This window comes from Gastrolobium bilobum, unplaced genomic scaffold (genome assembly GCF_033153095.1).
Source record: "Gastrolobium bilobum isolate Gb01-03AN ecotype WA unplaced genomic scaffold, APGP_CSIRO_Gbil_v1 utg55762, whole genome shotgun sequence".
NCBI classification, from domain to species: domain Eukaryota; kingdom Viridiplantae; phylum Streptophyta; class Magnoliopsida; order Fabales; family Fabaceae; genus Gastrolobium; species Gastrolobium bilobum.
In genome coordinates this window covers 21492-43565 of record NW_026898696.1, presented here as the reverse complement: position 1 = coordinate 43565, position 22074 = coordinate 21492, and the positions used below count along the sequence as shown (strand labels likewise).

Here is a 22074-nt window from a genome sequence, read left to right as displayed (position 1 = left end):
ACCCCTACAGTCATCTGGAAGATTTCCTATTTTACTGTGACATGCTAAAAATGAACGGAGTCTCTCGGGATTCCATCTTACTTAGACTTTTTCCATGCTCACTGAAGGACGAAGAAAAGGCTTGGCTGCATTCATTACCTAAAGGAAGTATCGTCTACTGGGATGACTTAGCTACAAAGTTCTTGGCCAGATTTTTCTCATCTTCAAAATTGGCGAAACTCAAGGCGGATATCACTTCTTTTGAACAAAAGGAAAGTGAATCTTTATATGAAGCATGTGAAAGATTCAAGGGACTATTCAGGAAATGTCCACAGCATGGCAAGGAATGACGCCAAACACCAGGACCTTAGTGAACGCCGCAGCAGGAGGATCACTGAAAACAAAAACTCCAGAGGAAAGAAAGAGTTCAAATGGGAGAAAAAGAAAGCTCAAGAAAGGCAAGAAAAGCCATTGGAGCTCTCACCTTATGCAAAGATTCCATATCTGCAGAGGTTCAGAGAGGGAATCAAAAAGCAGCAGTATTCCAAGTTCCTTGACATTTTCAAGAAGCTGCAAATCAATATCCCGTTTACTGAAGCCTTGGAGAACATGCCCAATTACACAAAGTTCATGAAAGATCTTCTATCACGAAAGCGTAAGCTACAAGAATGTGAGACGGTGACTCTGACAGAGGAATGTAGTGCCATTATCCAGAAAAAGTTGCCTCCAAAGCTCAAAGATCCAGGAAGATTCAGCATTCCATGCAACATAGGCAATATGGAAGTGAAAAATGTTCTATGTTATCTCGGTGCCAGCATCAACGTGATGCCACTATTTATGATGAAGAAACTGAGGATCACTGAAGTAAGGCCAACCAAGACAATAGTTCAACTAGTTGACCGCTCTACAAAACAAGCTTATAGAATCATTGAGGACATACTGGTAAAGGTTAACAAATTCATCATTCCTGTTGATTTTGTCATCCTTGATATAGAGGAAAATTCTACTATTCCTATGATATTTGGAAGACCTTTCTTGGCAACCTCAGGAGCGCTGATTGATGTACCGAAATGCGAGTTGATCTTACGGGTAGACGAGGAGTAGGCAATTTTCAAGTTCTTTGATAAAGAAGTCCCCTCACGTATAACTCAAGCGGAAGATCAAGTCTAATATATTAGTGAGAAGAAAGGAGAAGAAGAGCACAAAGAGAATTCTTCTCAAAAAAGTAAGTCAAAGGTTAAAATGGAGAAGCTCAGGAGCAAGGGAAAGCACGTAAACACCAAATTCAAAGCTATTGAGCCTACTGTATCTCACTCATATGCACAAGAGTACTATGGGAGGACATCATTTCTGAATGATGGAGCTTGGTCATCACTAAGCTCATGCTTTGAGCCACCATGAAAGTAAATCAGGTACGTCAAGCTCGTGACGTAAAACAAGCGCTAATGGGAGGCAACCCAACAATTTTTAGCTTTTCAATATTTTAGCTTTCAATATTTTAAGTTTCAGTATTTTAGTTAATTTAGTTTAGTTTTCAGTTTTAATTCTAGTTTAGTTATTTAAGTATTATGTTACATAAAAATAAAACTAAGAACATCGAGGTTAATGATCAAATTCTGTTGAGATGGATTTTTCAGGCATATATGGGAATGAAGCATAAACAGGTACGCAATTCTTATTGATTTATATGTTTTGTGTATAATGTTTAATGGAATCATTGAGGTTAGGGAATACTTAAGGAGAAGAATGCAAAGAAATCATAAAAATTTTCTGAGTATAGAGATCTTAAGCTCCCTAAAGGAGGCTTAAGCCCCAAAAATTCAATTCCCCTCTGCCTGAGCGCGCTTAAGCGCGCTCCACAGCTAAAAAGTTCCATTCGCAGAACGCGCTTAAGCGCCCAGGAAGGGGCTTAAGCGTGCTAAATAAAATTTATTCCATTCCTCACTGCCTCAGCGCGCTTAAGCGCACATTACTGCGCTTAAGCGCACTCATCATTGACATTATGCATGCTGTTAAAGTATTTCAGTTCCATATACTCATTATTATTTTCAGATGGATCTAAATATAAATCTGGGAATTATTTTGTGGAAATTGCACTAACTTTGCAAACATGATGCTACTGATGCTGCTGATGCCACAGTTGGAGATGATCAGGATGCAACAGAGGAGGATAATACACCCACTACTGATATGGAGGAGGATTGATTCCTCATATCAGTCTTTAGACTTTTATATTTTGTTCAGTTTTATTTTGATGTTTTTGCTGTTAGTTTAGTATGAGATGTATGTTGAGACTAATCCTGATTATGATTTTTTGGATATGATATGCTGACATAGTTCGTTCTTTGACATGTGTGCAGACTACAGTATCAAAATTTTCCTGATTTCTTGCTTACGAATATTTTTAGATTTAAATTTATTGCTGAGGACAGCAAGATTTAAATCTGGGAATGGCTACCACGCAATTCATCAGATCATAAACCTCACATGGTCGGAAGAAAAGAATTCATGATTACACAGAAATATCCAAATTACAAATGCAGTGATTCAGGGGAGTTTCTCAATATTATTTTCATATGATTTTAAATATTTCGTATTAGTTTATTTTAAAAATTATTTTGAGTTTTCATATATATTAGTTTACTTTAATATTTGAAGTTTTAGATTAGTTTAATACCCCATCCATCCTTAATCACTAAATATTTAGTAAAAATTCAAATGGTGAAATTTTAAAATTTTTCCATTGAGCTTGATGAGTATGCACAGTGAATGATTACATAAATTGTTTGATATCTGAGATTAAGAGTACGACGTGTAAATTTATTTTCATACATAAACGAGCGTCAGTCAAACATGCTTCATAGTTCACTGGAATAAGAGAAGAATAACTAAAGTGATCAAATAGAGAGTGAAAACATAAGTCTCACACCCTTAGCCGTAAGCTTTTGAGCCTCAACAGAAATTATTTTTTTTGGTGTGAACTTTACTATTGAATCACTCTAGAACTTGTTTTGTTTCTCTTTGAAATGGTTTGTGATATACAATTGTTTAAATGATAGAGGCAGTTCTTCTAAAAGCTAGATAGCCTAATAGCCACCCTGATATTTATCCTTAGATTAAGCCCCTTCGAGCCTAGGCCTATTTTTTCATTGACAATATATTATGAATAGCCATTCCATATACATCCTCACCTGAACTGATTAATTTTTAAAATTAAATGCGGAACTAGATATGATTAGAACAAGAAAGAGAAAATCAAACTCTAATATATGGAAGAAAAAGGTGAAAAGAGGAAATTGCCACAAAGTGGTGGAAAAAGAAAACGAAAAAAAAGGTTGAATTGTTTATCTGTACAAAAACAGAAAAGAAAAACAAAAGGAAAAAGGAAAAGAAATAAAAGACTCATATTATATGAATAAGTGGAAGAAGAAAAGAGGAGAAAAATAAGAGAAATCTGTTTACTATATGTTGAATAGTTATATTTAAGTTCCTCTTTGAAATTGAATTTTAATAAGTAATCTTAAGCCACTTACCCAGATAATTCCTTTCCTTTTACCTAAGCCACGTTACAACCTTAACAAAAACCTCTTGATTGACTTTGTATACCAGTAAGACTGTGGAGAGTGAGAATATAAACAAGCTTATGGTAGTGTTAATTCAGTGAAGTAAGAGTGAAACACATACCCTTAAACACTGAGTGTGAGTAAATAAATAAAAATCCAGTGAGGGGGTGTTGTGGAACTGCATTAAACTACTCTTTATTTCGAGAACTTATGTTATGATTTTATGACTAGTGAATGTATGTTTGAACTCGATGTATCATTGTGATTAAACGGAATACTTGGATATCTCATTATTGATCAGTTTCTGTCTGTTATTCATTAAGCATGACTAGCCGTCTTCAAACTTTCCCATAGTCTTATTCTAATTAATTGCCGAGGACAACAATGTTCAAATCTAGAAATTGTTTGATAAACCTTGAATTTATCTCGTTTTATAGACTAAATTAATATAAATTATTAGATTGAACAAGTCAAAAACTAGGGTTTTAATATGATAATCATGAATTTTATGAATAATTAATTAAATGAATAATATTTGTTATTTTTAAGGGATTTGATGACAAAGAGATTCAAATATGAAGATTTTGGATAAAGGGAAATCAAATCAGAAAAGATGATGGATCAAGGTGGAAACAAGAAGATTGAAGATCTTATCAAGTTGTTAGCAGATGGAGCTTAAGCCCCAATTTCGAAGCTTAAGCTCCCTAAAAATGCATTTGCCACTGCGTCTGGGCGCTTAAGCCCCCAACTCAGGGCTTAAGCACGGACCAAGAAGAAAATTTCAAGTCGAGGAGCGCGCTTAAGCGTGCAACGCGAACTTTGCCATCACCGTCCTAGGGGGCTTAAGCGCCTGAAGCAAGCTTAATCGCCCCGAAAGATCCAACTTAGGCCCATTCGAGTTTTCTACTAGGACACGAACTCTTGGCCAATAAAAGCTCCATTGGGGACCAGAATTAATTAACTTTTCACATTGCAAAACAACTCTTGGTGCTTGGAGGCAGAAGGAACGCGGAGAAACACTCGGTTCATGTTCGTGAGCGGCAGAGACGGATCGGAATCAAGTTTGCACTGGAGATATTGAAGATCACCAATCATCTATGGAGTTTGGGGGAGCTTTTCTATTTTCTTTTGTTCTTGATTTTGCTATGTCCGGCTAAATCTTTTAGTAGTTAGGGTTAGATGGAATTCAAGATCTTTATTATGTTTTGAACAATTCGCTATGTTAATTTTCTTTTATTTCATGAATGAAGTTATCTGTTTTTAATGCTTTATATAGGCTTGAATCTTATATATTGATCATAGGTAAATGCATGACAATAGGGATGTTGGTGTGTGATCCATATCTGATAACTTCTTCGTAAACGTTATGATTCTAGGGATAGACATAGGGTTTGCGTAATCTTTAAGATTCTTGAACTTAATGCTTGCATTCTTGGGGAATAACCGGGGAACTAGGGTTCTTTCAAGATTGTAAAGGTTTTAGGGTAACAAGGGATTGAGCTCTAATAACATGCGAAAGAATTGATTAGATTGATACTAAGGACGATTAACGTAAATAAGGACTTTAAACATAATAAAGAGATTGAAGGAAATCGAAACCCTAGCTACGTTTTTATTTTATCAGTTTATTCAAAATCTTTACTTTCTTGTCTTTAATTCTTGCGAGTAATTATTTTAATAGTTAATATTTTAATTTTGCAATTCAAATTCTGTTTCCAAAAATAATTTTGATAGTCCAACTAAATTCGTGATAGTGAATTAGTGCTTGAACCGTAATCCTCGTGGGAACAATCTCTTATTGAATAAGTATATTACTTATATGATCGGTGCACTTGCCGTGAGTAGCAACAGACCCCTAGGTACCACAATCCTGTTCTGAAACATTAACATTCCCTGATCTTTCTAAGACACGCTGTAACACCCCGTATATATCCGGCAATGTTATCATAATATCGTATTAAGCTGCGCTTAATTAAAAATGCGGAATTACTTTTTCTTTTCAATTATGATGCCATTAACATTACCAACTTGCTTAATAATCAATTAATAAAACATCGCCTGTATGTAATCGCAATAAAACAGCTAACTGAAATACCTCATAACATAGATAATATAAGTGTGGCTCTGGTCACGAAACTATAACAACGTAGACCAGACCATCTAACAGTTTATACAACTCCAATCTAAAAAGTACTAACAGAAAGTGTCATGGACAATCCCCATGCTCACTCAAATAAGGCAACATGCCCAACATCAGTCTCAACAACAACATATCATAAATAACAGAAAACATAAACAACATCCAAATCCAGTCATGCTAACATAAAGCAGTAAAACATAATCAGCTAAGCTCCGGCCTCCTGCCGCCTGAGGCATCAGTACCCATACTACCTGATCCTGAAATAAGCATTCCCCAAACGTGGGGTAAGATCTCTAAACTAGAAATCTCAGTAAGACAGTGCATCCTCAAGGATCTTCCACCCCAAGCTCACTTACATGTGCAATATAAGTTCAAAAGCAGTTTATCATTTATCATTTCTAAAACAATGCAATGCAGCAGATAATCATGCCATGTGTGTCAATACTAATCTACTGGCCAGAGACAGTGCAGGTATACGTCCATCACCTACACACCGTGCAAGTACCACTTGCATTCACCCCGGTACACCGTCTTGTATGGCGCTACATACTCAGGCTTCCCGTCAAGATGAAACAACACATGCATATTAAAAGCCATTACATGTAAAGTTCAATCAACATATCAAATATCCAAAAGCATGCACACAGCATGCATAAACCATACCCCCATGGGACATGTGGAACCACAACATGGCTAAACCGAGGACACGAAAGCTTACCTCTAAGCTAGCTATCCAATGCCACAAGCTCAAAGTCCAATCACAGCAGATCACAATCTGATATGGATCAAATATAAATCAATAACATGTACCACATGCATACAAATTAAATACAACGCCTTTTCATTACGCTTTATTTCTTAAGGCTTCTCACCAAGCCATAAGCCCTTAATCACTTGATTCTGACTTAGTTTAATTAAAACAGAAGTTCAACTTCATCAATTTAGGGTCCACAAACCCCCAATAGCCTACTGTCCTCACAGCACAGCTACTGTTCTTCGAAATCCCAGAATATCCGGATATTCCTCGGGACCATATCCGGATATTCAATATCCGGATATCTCAATGTGCATATCCGGATATCCAATATCTAGATATCCAAAATCCCATATGCGGATACCAAATATCCGGATATCCAAAACCCCATATCCGGATATCACATATCCGGATATTCATCGGGCAGATATCCGGATATATCATGACAGAATGCAGTTCTGCATTTTCGTGAAGATATCCACCCAAGGTTGGGTTTTTAACGATTTAAAGCACCTAAACATGCATTTCTAGGTGTGTTAACCAACAACAAGTTATCATCTTTAAGCCTTAACATGCATCAAGCTTTCATTTTTAAGCATTAAACTCATGATCAAAGGTTGGTATACATACCAAAGGCCAAAACAGAGGGTCAACTGCTCATGAAGCTCCCAAAACAGCTTCAACAGCTACTGGGAATGTGGTGTACGAAAATGCTACACCAAGACTTGACCTTTCTACCCAAAGGTTGCTTCTTTAAGCAACAAAATGCCCAACTCAAGCTTCCACAACCAAGCCAACCAAGTCAGCCCCAAAACTCTCACCAACAGTGGCTGAGCACTCAGAGAAAAGCACCCTTCTCCCTCACCAAGCTCACTCTCAAGTGTTTACAAAGGAAGAATGAAGGAAAAACAAGAAAGGAAGTGTCTTGGAAACAAAATGGAGAAGAAACCCCACAAGTCAGCCAAGCTGATCAGCCACCCACAACTCTCACGTTCAAAATATGTTTTCTAGGGCATTGTGCCCTTAGAAATGGGTATTTATAGCTACAAGTCACTTAAACACACAGTATTAACTTTAATTTCTACGCTTAGCATTTTAATCCCAAACTTTGGATTATGAAACTACATAATTTTCTAAGATTTATCATATTTTTCTTATAATTTTCTGAGCACCTTTCCGGTACGCGCTTTTCCAAGCCAGTACCGGTTTCTAGCACCAGTTCTCATTATCTGGACTTGAAACTCGTTTTACAAGTCCTACATATTATTCTAGTAATTAACATGAACTTAATTTAATTTTCCGGGATACTTTTTCGGTACTCATTTATACCGACTAGCAGAACCAGTATCTGCACTTTTCTTCCGAAAAGCGACTTTCATCAATATTACCCAATTACTATAATTATTAAAGCCTCATAATAATTATTAGGGTCAATTATGGAATCATTTCCTATTTTCTTATAATTTATTAATTAAATTCCTTAATTAACGGTGCGGGTTCTTACACACGCCATCTTGGTTCTTCACATAATCAAGACATTCTCTTTCCACTTGCGCCTTTTTGATCTTATTCATCAACTCATTTTCATCTCTCATAGTTTCCATCTCTAGAAGTGCACCCCCAAACAAAGAGGTCACTGTCAAGTCTTAAAATTTCTCAATCACATCGAAATCATTAATCATCAAGCTGGATAGACTAACGGATTTCCATCTCAAAGCATCAGCTACCACATTGGCCTTGCCTGGATGGTACTTCAACTCAAAGTTATAGTCCTTAAGAAATTCCATCCATATTCTTTGTCTCATGTTCAGCTCCTTCTGGTCAAAAAGGTACTTCAAACTCTTATGGACATCCAATCTTTTTACAATCATCTTTGAATTATTCACAAGTTTTTGAATTGTTCTAAATTTTTTCCAATTACAATTATTCTCAAACCAATTTTGTTAATCTACAAGAGAGGATTAGTTAAAATAAATTTGGTGCCTCAATCCTCGTGGAGACGATACTCTACTTACCCTTTTATTACTTGGAATGATCGGTACACTTGTCGATTTTTCGTAACAAGTTTTTGGCGCCGTTGCCGGGGATTGAATACGCCAATTTTATTATAACTTTTGATTTTCTTGATTGGATTTTGTTATGGTACTAATCTTTTTGTTTGAGTTTATGCGAGGTAAAGTAAATCGAGACACTTTGCAATTTGATCCAGAAATCGAGAAAATTGCAAATAAGAACCGAAAGCTAGCCAAGCAAAGAAAGCAGGAAGAGTCTTCGAGTTCTAAGCCAAACACAGAACCAGTGATTGCAGCCCCTAATCCACCTCCCGTAGAAGAGTTGATGGAGTCATTTCTTGCTCCTATGTTCACAAGGCCTAACTCTAGCATAGTCAAGCCTCTGATAGATTCCAACAACTATGACATCCATCCGTCGCTGATTACCTTGTGGAGAAGACCCTTTTTGGTGGAGAGGACTATGAAGATCCTCATGACTTTATGGGCAGATTTCTGAGAATCTCTGACACAACTAAGCATCATGGTGTGTCTGATGATGCAACCATACTCAGGTTATTTCCTTTTGCTTTGACCGGGAGAGCCCTCAAATGGTTAGATCGACAGGCTCCTAATAGTATCCGCACATGGGACGACTTAGCAGCCAAATTCTTTGCTGAGCACTTTTCCATGGAAAAGTACAATAAGTTGGTGAATGAAATCACCAATTTTACTCAACAACCGGGAGAGACCTTATGTGCAGCCTGTACCCGATTCCAAGAGTTGATCAGAAAGTACCCGCAATACGACTTGCCAGACACCAAAAAGGTCAGAGTCTTCTACAATGGGTTATCACCAGATTCCAGAATAGTTGTCAACGGTGCAGCTGGTGGAACCATAGGAAAGAAGACAGCAGCTCAAACTCTTGAGCTGATTGATTACATGGCAAGAAACGAGAATGCGATAATAGAAGTTCAACCAGTTCAGCCAGTTCAACCCAAGAAAGGAATCTTACAACTGGGGAACAATGATGCATCACTAGCTGAGCAAAAAGTAATCTCTCAACAGCTAGCCAGTCTGAACGCCAAGATGGACAAAATGCAGATCTCAACATCTAAAGTTAATGTATTTAACTGTGAGTACTGCAAAGAACCACATGATACTAATGAGTACCCGACACTCAATGGAGCTGAACCATTCCAGGTCAATGGAGTTTGGTATGATCCAAGGCCACCACAGAATACCCAAAGTTACCAGAGGAATCAGAATGGCGGCCAAGGGAGCAACTTTCAGAGGAGGAATCAAGGGGGAGGCTTGGATTATAAATCCAATAATTACCTGCAACCTCCTCCTCTTCCATATAAAGAGCCATCAGAATTGGAGAAAGCGATACTGCAGCTTTCCAAGACCACAAATGATCATATACAAACCACTGATGCCTTTATAAATAAGACAGGAGCCTACCACAAGAACCAAAATGCTTCCATCTGGAACTTGGAGAGTCAGATAGGCCAGTTGTCTAGGCAGTTGGATGATAGAGCTCATGGGCAGTTTCCTAGAGATACTATTGTGAATCCAAAGGCAGATTGCAAGTCCATTGTAACCAGGAGTGGGATTGTGATCACTCCTCAAGACAAGCCAAAATTGGTTCATCAAAAGAAAATTGATGAACCATTAGTTGAGCCAGAGCGTGAAAAAGAAGTGGAAGCACCTGCAAGTGAAGAAGAAGAACCTGCAAGGCAAGAAAAAGAAGAGGCAAAAGAGAAAACTATTGAAGCTCCAAAGAAATCGATGGATTTTTCTCGTTTTGAGAAACCTCCTTATCCTATGAAGCTCAAGCAGCAAGCATCCTATGAAGCTCAAGCAGCAAGCACAGAAGCAACAGTATGCCAGGTTTTTAGATATGTTTAAAAAGTTGCATATTAATATTCCTTTTGCGGAAGCTTTAGCTAATATGCCTAACTATGCTAAATTCATGAAATATTGTTGTGTAGAAAGCATAAGTTGCAGGATTGTGAGACAGTAGCACTTACTGGAGAGTGCAGTGCCATCATACAGAAGAAGTTCCCACCAAAGCTTCGAGATCCGGGAAGTTTTAACATTCCAACTGCGATAGGCAACACCAATGTTGGCCGGGCATTATGCGATCTTGGAGAAAGCATCAACTTGATGCCGCTGTCAATATGCAAAGCACTGGGAATTTCTGAGTTGAAGCCAACCATGGTCTCTTTACAACTTGCTGACCGTTCGTTAAGGATACCTAATGGAGTAATAGAAGATGTTCTTGTCAAGGTTGACAAGTTCATTTTCCCTGCTGATTTCATTGTGTTGGATATGGAAGAGGAGAGTGAAATGCCCCTTCTGTTGGGTAGATCGTTCTTGGCCACATCTCGAGCTATGATTGATGTAGAACAAGGAAAGCTCGAGTTGAGGATGAATGATGAGAAAATCACTATCAATGTTTTCGATGCTATGAAGAATTCATCTGATCATAGTGATTGTTTCAGACTTGATGTGTTTGAAGAGGTGGTTATGGAAGAGAAAAGTGATTATCAAGAGCTTGAAGAAAAGTTGAAGGCTCAAGATGAAGCTACTCCACAAGAAGAGCTAGAAGTTGTTTTTGAGGTGCTGGAAAAGAAAGAAAATGATCTAGTTACAGTAGCACCAAAAACAGAATTGAAAGAGTTACATGAAACTCTTAAATATGCCTTTTTGGGAGATGAAGAGCAGTATCTTGTTATCATCAATAAAGAGTTTTCTATGGATGAAGAAGAGAAGTTGTTGAAAGTGCTCAACGAGCACAAGACAACTATTGTATGGTCTATCTCTGATTTGAAGGGCATCAATCCTTCCTTCTGTACTCACAAGATTATGATGGAAGAAAATGTTAAACTTGTGAGACAATCTCATAGAAGACTAAACCCCACAAAGAAGGAAGTCAATCAGCAGCATGAAGAAAGCAAGCCAAAGGTTATGATGGAAAAATCCAGGAATAAGGAAAAGCATGTGAGGACTAAGTTTAAAGTTCCTGAGAACCCTCATCCTCATCCACATGCATATGATCATGAAAGGACACAATACTGGACAAAGAAGATTGGGTCATCAATGCGTGCTTCCAACCACCATAATCACAGGAGGGTACGTCAGGCTCGAGACGTTAAACAAGCGCTTCTTGGGAGGCAACCCCAGAGTATTGAGTCAGTCATTTTCAATTTAAGAGTCAAAAGATAAATGGTGAACGATATAATCAAGGAGTCTGCATTAATAGCATGAAGTTGGTGTTAAATTCATCGAGTGAGAAAATAACTGTGAATCCACGCTGACCGCATGGTAATGGCGCGAATCGCGCCGATGACTTGGGAAGCCTACTGCTATCCCACGCTAATAGCGTGATTTTGGCGCTAATCGCGCGACTTGGAATCAAGCTCACGCCACCAGCGTGGACGTGACACCAATAGCGTAAAAATGCCTTGATCTTCTCCCTGTCCACGCTATTAGCATCATTATGACGCGATCAGTGCCAAGGGAATGTTTGCCGCGCTAAACGCGCCATCAGGACGCCATTGGCGTGAGGAGCTGCTGTGCCTTACTGTTTTATCGCGTGATTAGCGTGGTATTGGCGCGTCTAGCGTCGGCGACTCTGGAGGTCAAAATTTTTGGTTACGATCAATACTCCATTTATCTTTAGTTATTTGTTATTTTGGTTATGTTTTTACATTTTTGTTTTGTGTTGAGACAATTGCGATGTTATGATGTTTAGTTGTCTTTCAGTTATGTTGAATTGATGCTTTAACCAGTGTGAGTGTGTTACCTGCGCAGAAGTTCTAATTCTTTGACTAGTTTAGTTTTATTGCTGGGGACATCAATTTTCTAAATCTGGGAATTGGGCGCGCCACATGCGATTACAGAGGAACCAAACTGAAAAGACCTCTAACAGAAAAATTTTCTGAATCAGGGGAGATATCTGAACCTTTTGTCTCATTTTCTTTTGTTATTTTTGTTTTGATAGAAGAATGCTCTGAGCAACATGCCTGGATTTGCATTAGCTACTCATGTAATAAAATGACTAAATCTTAGAGAGCGTATAAGATACTGTGTGATAAGTCATAATGAGTAAATGTTTTGAGTAATGCATTGAAGTATAAGAGTTGTTATTGCTCGTTTGATTGAATTTTTTGTTGAGAGTTACACTTGATATGTGATGATTATGGAATTTAGATTCTAGTTTGATTGCACAGCCGTGAGGTTTGAGCCTATACAGTAATTTTCTTTGTGGAGAGACCTCATTGTGATAAGACTCTAGAACTTGATATGTTTGTCTGTAATACATGCATGATCTGAAATGATAAAGACACTTCTTTCTTGTTAACTACTTGGCCAAATAGCTGACCTTAAAAAATTTTCATTGTTAGCCCCTTTGAGCTTTAGCCTGTCTCTTGTTGAAATTCACCATAAACACTGAACTTATCTCCCTGTCAGTATACCCTGAATAAGATTGAAGCGCTGATAATAGAAATTCAAGGAAAAAGTTCACAGAAGTTAAAGTGATGACAAAAACAAAAGCTGAGACCAAAGAGAAAAAGAACAAAATGAAAAAGTTGCATAGCAACGAAAAAGTATGGAAAGGTCAAGAAGAAGAAAAAGAAAAAGTATGAATAGAAAGAAAAAGACTAAATGAAATTGTGTTTGAGTGTGAACAATTGAAAATAAATAGTTGTGTTTCAATCTCATGTACTGTAAAAAGTAGCCACTTTCCCAGATATTCCTATCCTAGCCTAAGCCAATTTACAACCCTGGAAAGACCTTTGGATCTAATTGTGCATGTTTTACATGTTCCCCATCTTTAGGAACTTGAGAATACGATCAAGCTTATAGTAGTCTTATTGCACTGATGGGTTGAGAGTTTAAACCCATTACACAAGAGTGACGACTGCAGTGATTATCTTGGTAAGGAGTGATTGAGCTAGATTCTAATTCCTTATACAAAAAGTGATTCCTGAAATTCTCAACTTTAAATTCACTCATGCATAGCATTATAACTCTAAATCTCTTTAATGTAGAAAATTGCATTAGTGACATAAATTCTTCTCACAGAGCTTATCATTGCTACCTAATGTTTGATCTTATTTATTGCTGGAGACAACAATATCTAAATCTGGAAATTGTTTGATGTGCCTTCGGCATGTAGATATTTCAGAGTAAAAAGATTAAAGATTTTACAGTAATTCAGTAATAAAGTTATTATTTTTGAGGAATTATTGATAATCCATCTTCAGCCACACTTTCACTCAGATTTTATGGTTTTATAAGAGGAAAGCAGAAAAACAACAGTTTCACGCTAATCGCGTGATAATGACATGAATTTTACGCTACTCGCGCCAAAAAAGGATGTCCACTGATGCTTCACGCTAATGGCGCCAAGTTCATGCTAATGGTGCCAAGTTTGATGCTAGTCACGCCAAGGTAAAAAAGAAGAGCCGGCCATTGCCCTTTCACGCTATTAGCGTGAAATTCACGCTAATAGCGTGAAAATTTTTTAAAGAACTTCACGCTAGTAGCATCATTTTCATGCTAACCGCGCCATAAAAGAGCTGATCCACTATTTCTTCACGCGAATGGCGTGAAAGCCACTCTAGTCGCACCATGTGAAGCCAATGGCCACGCTAGTCGCGCCATGTTCATGATAAATTCCACACTAGTCGCGCCAAGCACTTTGTGCTCTACTGCTTTCCCGTGCGAATCACGTGGAATTGGCGCTGATCGTGTCGGTCTTCGTGATTGCAATTTCGTGATTGCAAGAAGTTATTGAAAACAGAAGGAAAATCAAATCTTTGATAAGATTCTGACCTGATTGGATTGCTGCTTATAAAAAGAAGTCATAAACCAAAGTAAAGAAATAACTTTTGCACGGGGAGAAATTGACGAAGGCAGATCACATAGCAAGTTTCTTCTTCAATTTTCTGGTCATTATTTTCTTTATGAATTCTTTTCTACAAATAGAATTGTCAGACATGAACATGTCTGGCTAGTCTTTTATAATTGTGGTAAGGGTCACAACCCTTGATGTGAACCTCTTGTAGTTTGGTTAATTTTTATATTTAATTATTTCAATTGCATTTATTTTACCTTGTTCTTCATCTTATAATTCTTCTAGAACTGATCACTCTTTTAGGATTGCGAGGGTTAGAGTTTTCAATAGGAATATTGAGATTCTAGTTTCTGACAAAGGGTAAAAAATAACAATTCATGTATGCACTAGGGATAGGCTACATGAATTGCAAACGTGAAAAATTCACTGGATTAAAAAGATTAACTTGAAAAGGAATTTCTAAGGGATTAGGATTCTAATAGGGTTGATAAAGTTAAGATCACTAAGGAATTAGGGCTTAACTAATCAATTAACATATGGTGAATTGTTTGATCAATGGTTAAATTAGATATAAACATTAATCCCTATTGCAAGGTGAGGATCATAAAGGTGTTGGCGTCTTTTACCGCAATACTCTATTAAATATTTTCTCAATTTAATCTTTTATTCTCAAGGTTTTACAATCATCTTTGAATTATTCACAAGTTTTTGAATTGTTCTAAATTTTTACCAATTACAATTATTCTCAAACCAATTTTGTTAATCCAACAAGAAAGGATTAGTTAAAATAATTTCGGTGCCTCAATTCTCGTGGAGACGATACTCTACTTACCCTTTTATTACTCGGAACGATCGGTGCACTTGCCGATTTTTCGCAACATGCCCCTTTGACTCGAGCTCGGTATCACAAGGGTCCACACCACAAATAGAATCCAATGCACTCTCAAATCTGGTCCAATGACCATCATAGTATCAATATACATATTCTAAAATTCCAAGGCAATTAGATATTATTTTCTTTTTCATTTCGAACCTGGAGATCCTTTCTAAGGCATACCATTTAACTTATTTAATTTTAGATGATTATTATCTTGTAAATATATATATATAGCCACAAAATATAAATATATATATTATATATAAATACATTTTATATATATATATATATATATATATATATAGGGATTTATACTTCTTATGCAACATAAGAAGAGCCTTCTTATGCTACACTCACATCATTTTGCGTGTCAATATTTTTAAATTTCTTATTTACCATTTTCCAATGGTGCCCACCTGAGTTTGTGTGTGTTGCAAAAATTCTCATCTTATGTCACATAAGAAGTGTAAACCCCATATATATAAAAGTAGGGATTTATTAATCTCCTTCAATAGAAGATAACTTACCTCATACATAGAAACAAGTTATGTGGGTCCCACTATTTTTTAAAAATAAACAAAAATAAAAAAAGAATGGCACAACTTTTTATGTCTCACTAACATGAGATAGTTGTCTTCTATAAAAGGAGATAATTTAAACCTATAAAAGTATAGGTAACGAAACAAATAACGAAACGAAAGAAACGAAAGCATATTATTACAGTATTACATATTTTTCTTTTTTATATATTGATTGTATTTTGTATTCTGATTGTATTCTGTATTCTGTTAGCAATTTGTATTTTGTTAGCATTGCTTTCTGTTTGGCACCTGTTAGCATTTCTTTCCGGTTTTGTAGCCACGTCACCATGAGTCTGTTACAACAGATTCTCTTAGGTGCTTTTATATTCTGGATCATTTGTACCAATTGCACACTGAATGAAAATATACAAAGTTAGTTTTTCTTCTCTTCCTTTCTGGAAATGCAGAGTGCTTAAACAACTAATATGGTATCAAGAGCTTTTTGATGGCTCGAGGCAACAACCGTCCTCCGCCGACTTCCGACATATCCTCTGGTGCTTCTTCTATGGAGGATACAGCAAGCCCCTACTCCCTCCAGAGCAATGATCACCCTGGTCTTGTCCTTGTGACCCATACCCTTGATGGTACCAATTACAGCTCCTGGAACCGAGCTATGCTTTTGGCTTTTACTGCCAAAAACAAATCAACTTTCATAGACGGATCTCTTCCCCGTCCTTCCAATTCCGATCTCCTATTTCCAGCATGGAATCGGTGCAACTCAATGGTCATCTCTTGGATCCTTAATTCTGTCTCCAAAGCTATTGCAGATAGCTTGGTTTATTTCTCAAATGCCTCTGACGCCTGGGATGATCTACGCACTCGCTTTCAGCAAGCCAACGGACCACGCATCTTCCAACTGAAACAAGATATTTCTTCTCTTCATCAAAGATCTCTTGATGTCAACTCTTATTACACAAAGTTAAAAACCCTCTGTGATGAGCTCCAGGCTTACCTTCCCACTCCATCGTGCACTTGTGGAGGTCTGAGACAAGTTTCTTTTTCACAAGAGCAACATGATGCCCTTCAGTTCCTCATGGGCCTTAATGAGTCCTTCTCCTCTGTGCGAGCTCAGATCCTCTTAATGGATCCTCTTCCATCAATTGCCAAGGTTTTCTCACTTGTTCTTCAAGAAGAGAAGCAACGCCAAATCAACATTCATGTTCCCACCTCCCCTGATACACCCCTCCTCAACTCAATATCCACTTCCCTTAACCGTCCTTCTTCAATTGATTCGAACCCACCGCCGGCCACGGCTGCCGTCACCGCTCCTCGCCGTTCTCGCCCATTTAGTACCTACTGCCACAACCAGGGTCACGTTAGAGACAAGTGCTTTAAGCTCCATGGGTTCCCTCCTGGATACAGGCCCAGGCCAATTTGCCCACCCACTCAGCCCATTCTACCAATGCCTCAGCCCAAGCAAATTCCTCTGTGTTTCCATTCCCTCACCCTCATTCTTCGATCCCTAACTTCCCCAATACCGTGAACCCTAACCCCGCTCCACCACCCTCAGCTGCCATCACACAGTCTCAGTATGCGCATCTTCTATCGCTCATCCACCAACGCTCTGCTGCTCCGGTCACTTCCTCCTTAGCTTCGGTCACTGATTCCTCCCCATCTGTCGCAAGCTTCAATGGTAAGCGTCCTTCTTCTTTTTCCGATTCTTGTTGGATTTTAGATACTGGTGCAACCCACCATGTATCATTTTCTCCTCGTTTTTTTTCTCATTCTTCCATCTTACCTCCTTCCACTGCTTCTATTGTCTCTTTTCCTAATGGTACGTCTGTCCCTGTAACTGGTTCTGCTTCCATAATTTTGTCTCCTTCCTTTACTCTCCAAAATGTTTTATTTTTCCCCTCTTTTTGTTTTAACCTTTTGTCAATTAGCTCCCTGACCCGTGATTCGTCTTTCATCGCTAATTTTTCTTCCTCCCATTGTTTGATACAGGACCCTTACACGGCCAAGACGATTGGGATTGCTAAGCGTCATGAAGGTCTTTATGTCCTTGATACATCCAATTTTTTTCCTGATTCCTGTATTCCCCCACCCCTCTGTCTCTCTGTAAATTCATGCAATTCTGAGCTTTGGCATGCTCGTTTAGGTCACATCTCCTATTCTGTTTTAAATTCAATGAAAGATGTTTTACACACTACATCACTTTTAGATGCGTCTCATACATGTAATGTTTTCCCTTTGGCCAAACAAAAAAGCTTACCATTTATTTTAAATCCCAAATTGTCCTCTTCTTCATTTACACTTATTCACTGTGATATTTGGGGTCCATTTCACCCTTTTTCTGTTGAAGGATCAAAATATTTTCTCACAATTGTTGATGATGCATCTCGCTTCACTTGGACATATTTTTTACGATGCAAATCTGATTTTCGTTCTGCTTTCATTGATTTTTATGCTCTCATTTTAAATCAGTACAATACTGCCATCAAGTCAATAAGATGTGATAATGCTCCTGAGTTTCTTTTATCTGATTTTTACTCTTCCAAGGGTATACAATTATTTCACTCTTGTGTTGATAGACCGCAGCAGAAATCGGTGGTAGAGCGCAAACATCAGCATATTTTAAATGTTGCTCGCGCCTTGCATTTTCAGTCCAATATTCCCCTGGAATATTGGCAAGACAGTGTGTTAACAGCTGTATACCTTATTAACAGAACCCCATCCCCTTTGCTTTCTCATAAATCTCCCTTTGAAATCCTATCTCACAAACCTCCCACCTATGACCACCTTCGCATTTTTGGTTGCCTATGCTATGGTTCCACCCTACCCAAACACAGACACAAATTTTCCCCTAGGGTTGTACCTGCTGTATTTTTAGGATATCCACCTGGCTATAAGGGATACAAACTCCTTGACATTGCCTCAAATCGAACTTTTATCTCAAGAGATGTCAACTTCATTGAAAACATTTTTCCTTTCAAAAATTCATCCTCTCCACTTACCCCACTGCCTATATCAACTCCAACCATTCCTCCCAACCCCATTCCTGTTTCTTCTAGACCATTCCTGTTTCTTCTAGACCATCCAGAACTAAAAAGCCTCCTAGCCACTTAGATACTTACATCTGTTCCTCTTCCACAGCCCATCATCTTTCTGCTTCTTTTTCTTATTCAAAGCTTTCCCCTACACATACTGCCTTTGTTAATTCCCTGCATAATCATTTTGAACCTACATCCTATGGTGAAGCCTCCCAGCTCCCTGAATGGCAATCTGCCATGCAAGATGAATTATTGGCTTTACAAAATAAGAGGACCTGGACAGTTGTCTCTCTTCCTCCTGGAAAATCCCCAATTGGTTGTAAATGGGTATATAAGGTCAAGTACAATTATGATGGTTCTGTTGAAAGGTTCAAAGCCCGTTTGGTTGCCAAGGGGTTTACACAACAAGAGGGAGTTGATTTTTCTTACACTTTTTCACCTGTAGCCAAGCTTACTTCAGTTCGGGTGATCCTTGCTCTTGCTGCACTCAAAAATTGGCATCTAATTCAGTTAGATGTCAATAACGCTTTTTTACATGGAGAGCTCTTTGAAGAGGTATATATGACTATACCCCCTGTTTATCATGGTAAGGGGGAGTCTCTTCCCAATGCTGTTTGCCATTTACACTAGTCACTGTATGGTCTCAAACAAGCATCTAGGCAGTGGTTTGCCAAATTTTCTTCTACTTTGCTCTCTCTTGGGTTCAAACAGTCCCCATCTGATTATTCCTTATTTGTGAAGCATTCAGACTCTTCTTTCACTGCCATGCTAGTTTATGTCGATGACATACTTGTTGTTTCTAATAATTTTCATGAAGTGCAGCACTTTACATCTCTATTGGACAGCAAGTTTAGGCTTAAAAATCTCGGTCCAGCCAAATATTTTTTGGGTTTGGAGGTTGCTCGTTCCTCCAAGGGTATCTCCCTATGCCAACACCATTATGCACTACAAATTTTAAAGGATTCAGGCCTCTCTGGTTGCAAACCAAAATCCACCCCATTGGAAGTTAAATCGAAGCTGTCAAATCATGATGGGGATCTTCTACCTGATCCCACTATTTTTAGAAGATTCATTGGAAGGTTACTCTACTTAACCATCACTAGCTGCTCATCGGATTCTGGCTTATGTCAAAGCCACACTTGGTCAGGGGTTATTTTTTCCCTGTTCTTCAATTGTTCAACTAAAGCTTTTTTGCGATTCTGACTGGGCTTCCTGCTTGGATAACAGACGTTCTGTTTCTGGCTTCTGCGTTTTTCTTGGCAATTCTCTAATATCCTGGAAATCGAAGAAGCAACATACTGTTTCTCATAGCTCTGCAGAAGCTGAGTATCGTTCCATGGCTCATGCCTCTTGTGAAATCCTATGGCTACTTAATCTTCTCAAAGATCTTGGTTTTTTGCACCCTTCTGTTGCACACATGTTTTGTGACAATCAATCTGCCATACATATTGCTGCAAACCCAGTTTTCCATGAGCGTACAAAGCACATTGAGATTGATTGTCACCTTGTCCGCGATTGCATTGTTCGTGGCACACTCAATACTTTTCATGTTCAATCCTATCATCAACTAGCAGATCTCCTCACAAAAGCTTTGCATCCATCACAGTTTTCCAATCTTCTCTGCAAGATGGGGATTATCAACATCTACTCCCCATCTTGAGAGGGAGTATTACAGTATTACATATTTTTCTTTTTTGTATACTGATTGTATTTTGTTTTCTGATTGTATTCTGTATTCTGTTAGCATTTGTTAGCATTGCTTTCTGTTTGGCACCTGTTAGCATTTCTTTCCGGTTTTGTAGCCACGTCACCATGAGTCTGTTACAACAGATTCTCTTAGGTGCTTTTATATTCTGGATCATTTGTACCAATTGCACACTGAATGAAAATATACAAAGTTAGTTTTTCTTCTTTTCCTTTCTGGAAATGCAGAGTGCTTAAATAACTAATACATATACTTAGGCATGCTACTTTTCTCAGGCTCGACTCCTTGGGTTCAAATATATATATACTTTTGTCAGGGCATGTTTGGTGCATAGTATAGGATAATGTTTGATAGTATAAGACCTGATAGTATAAAACTTGATTGTATAAGACCTGATAGTATAAGACTTGATTGTATAAGACCTGATTAAATTTTAATACTATCTAGCGTTTGGTATGATATTGTATAAGATAATATCCTCCAATATTTTAAAAATTAATATATTAAAAAAATTTATTTTAATATATAAATATTGAAATGATATATTAGTTCTTGGGAATTGTACTTGTAATCAATATTAATACATCAACCCCTTATCAGGCCTAATCCACCACTCTTAGGCCGGATTAAGTTATACATCATTTTGATGTATAAAGGGGTCTTGCTGTATAAGCTTATACTATACGATGGTCACACCAAACAACTGAAAATGTCATAACGTATAGTATAAGCTTATATTATCAGGCCTTATACACCACACCAAATAGGCCCTCAGGCTCGACTCCTTGGGTTCAAATATATATATATATATATATATATATATATATATATGGGGAGGGATATTTTGACTCCAGAGTAAGACTTACAAGTTTTACTCCTCATCTCAACCGTTGATTTCCGTCCATCTAACGGTTATCTATACCAATTAATTAATTATTAATTTTTAATAAATAATACCCGTTAGATGAACGGAAATCAATGGTTGAGATGAGGAGTAAGACTTGTAAGTCTTACTCTAGAGTCAAAAGATCCCTCCCCTATATATATATATGGAAAAAGTGTGTGTCATTTTAAAGATGTAAAGTTGTGTTATTTTAAGAAAGAAAAAGAGATAGATAAAGGAGGAGAGAGAGTTGACAAAAAAAATAAAGGTGTGGGTTACACCTCTTTGTGAGAGTGAAATGATATAAGTTGTGTCATTTAAAAAGATAAACATTTTTCCATATATATATATATATATATATATATAAGACAACTTCGACCAGTGGACGCAGAAAATAGATCTACAATGACTAACAGTGACCGATTTCATCATGTAAAAAGGTTCAGAATTTTATTTTAAAATCACGCAAACCAATAAATTTAAGTGACAAAACAAATGGCCATTGTACAGAAGAACAGTTAGCGCACAGTGATTTCAAAAATGATATTGTAACAGTAACACATAACAAGGGGTATAACCCATTTATGGATTTACAAAGGGATATTTAAATTCACTTTGGATCCTTTTGAGAATAGAAAAATTAAAGTTTGAGAGGTTAAGAGAGCACCCAAATCCTTCAACAATGGGTTCCTCTTCAACAAGACTAGAATTTTAATGGTTGGGTGGTGTTTCAATGGAGGAGAGA

At 37.6% G+C, this 22074-nt stretch overlaps 1 non-coding gene across 1 annotated transcript; it reads right to left on the bottom strand.

The window, feature by feature from the left end:
- Positions 1-215: 215 nt before the first annotated feature.
- On the bottom strand, positions 216-322 carry LOC133318486 (small nucleolar RNA R71). The gene has a single exon (XR_009752474.1). It is a non-coding gene; the product is annotated as a small nucleolar RNA R71 (small nucleolar RNA).
- Positions 323-22074: the final 21752 nt, after the last annotated feature.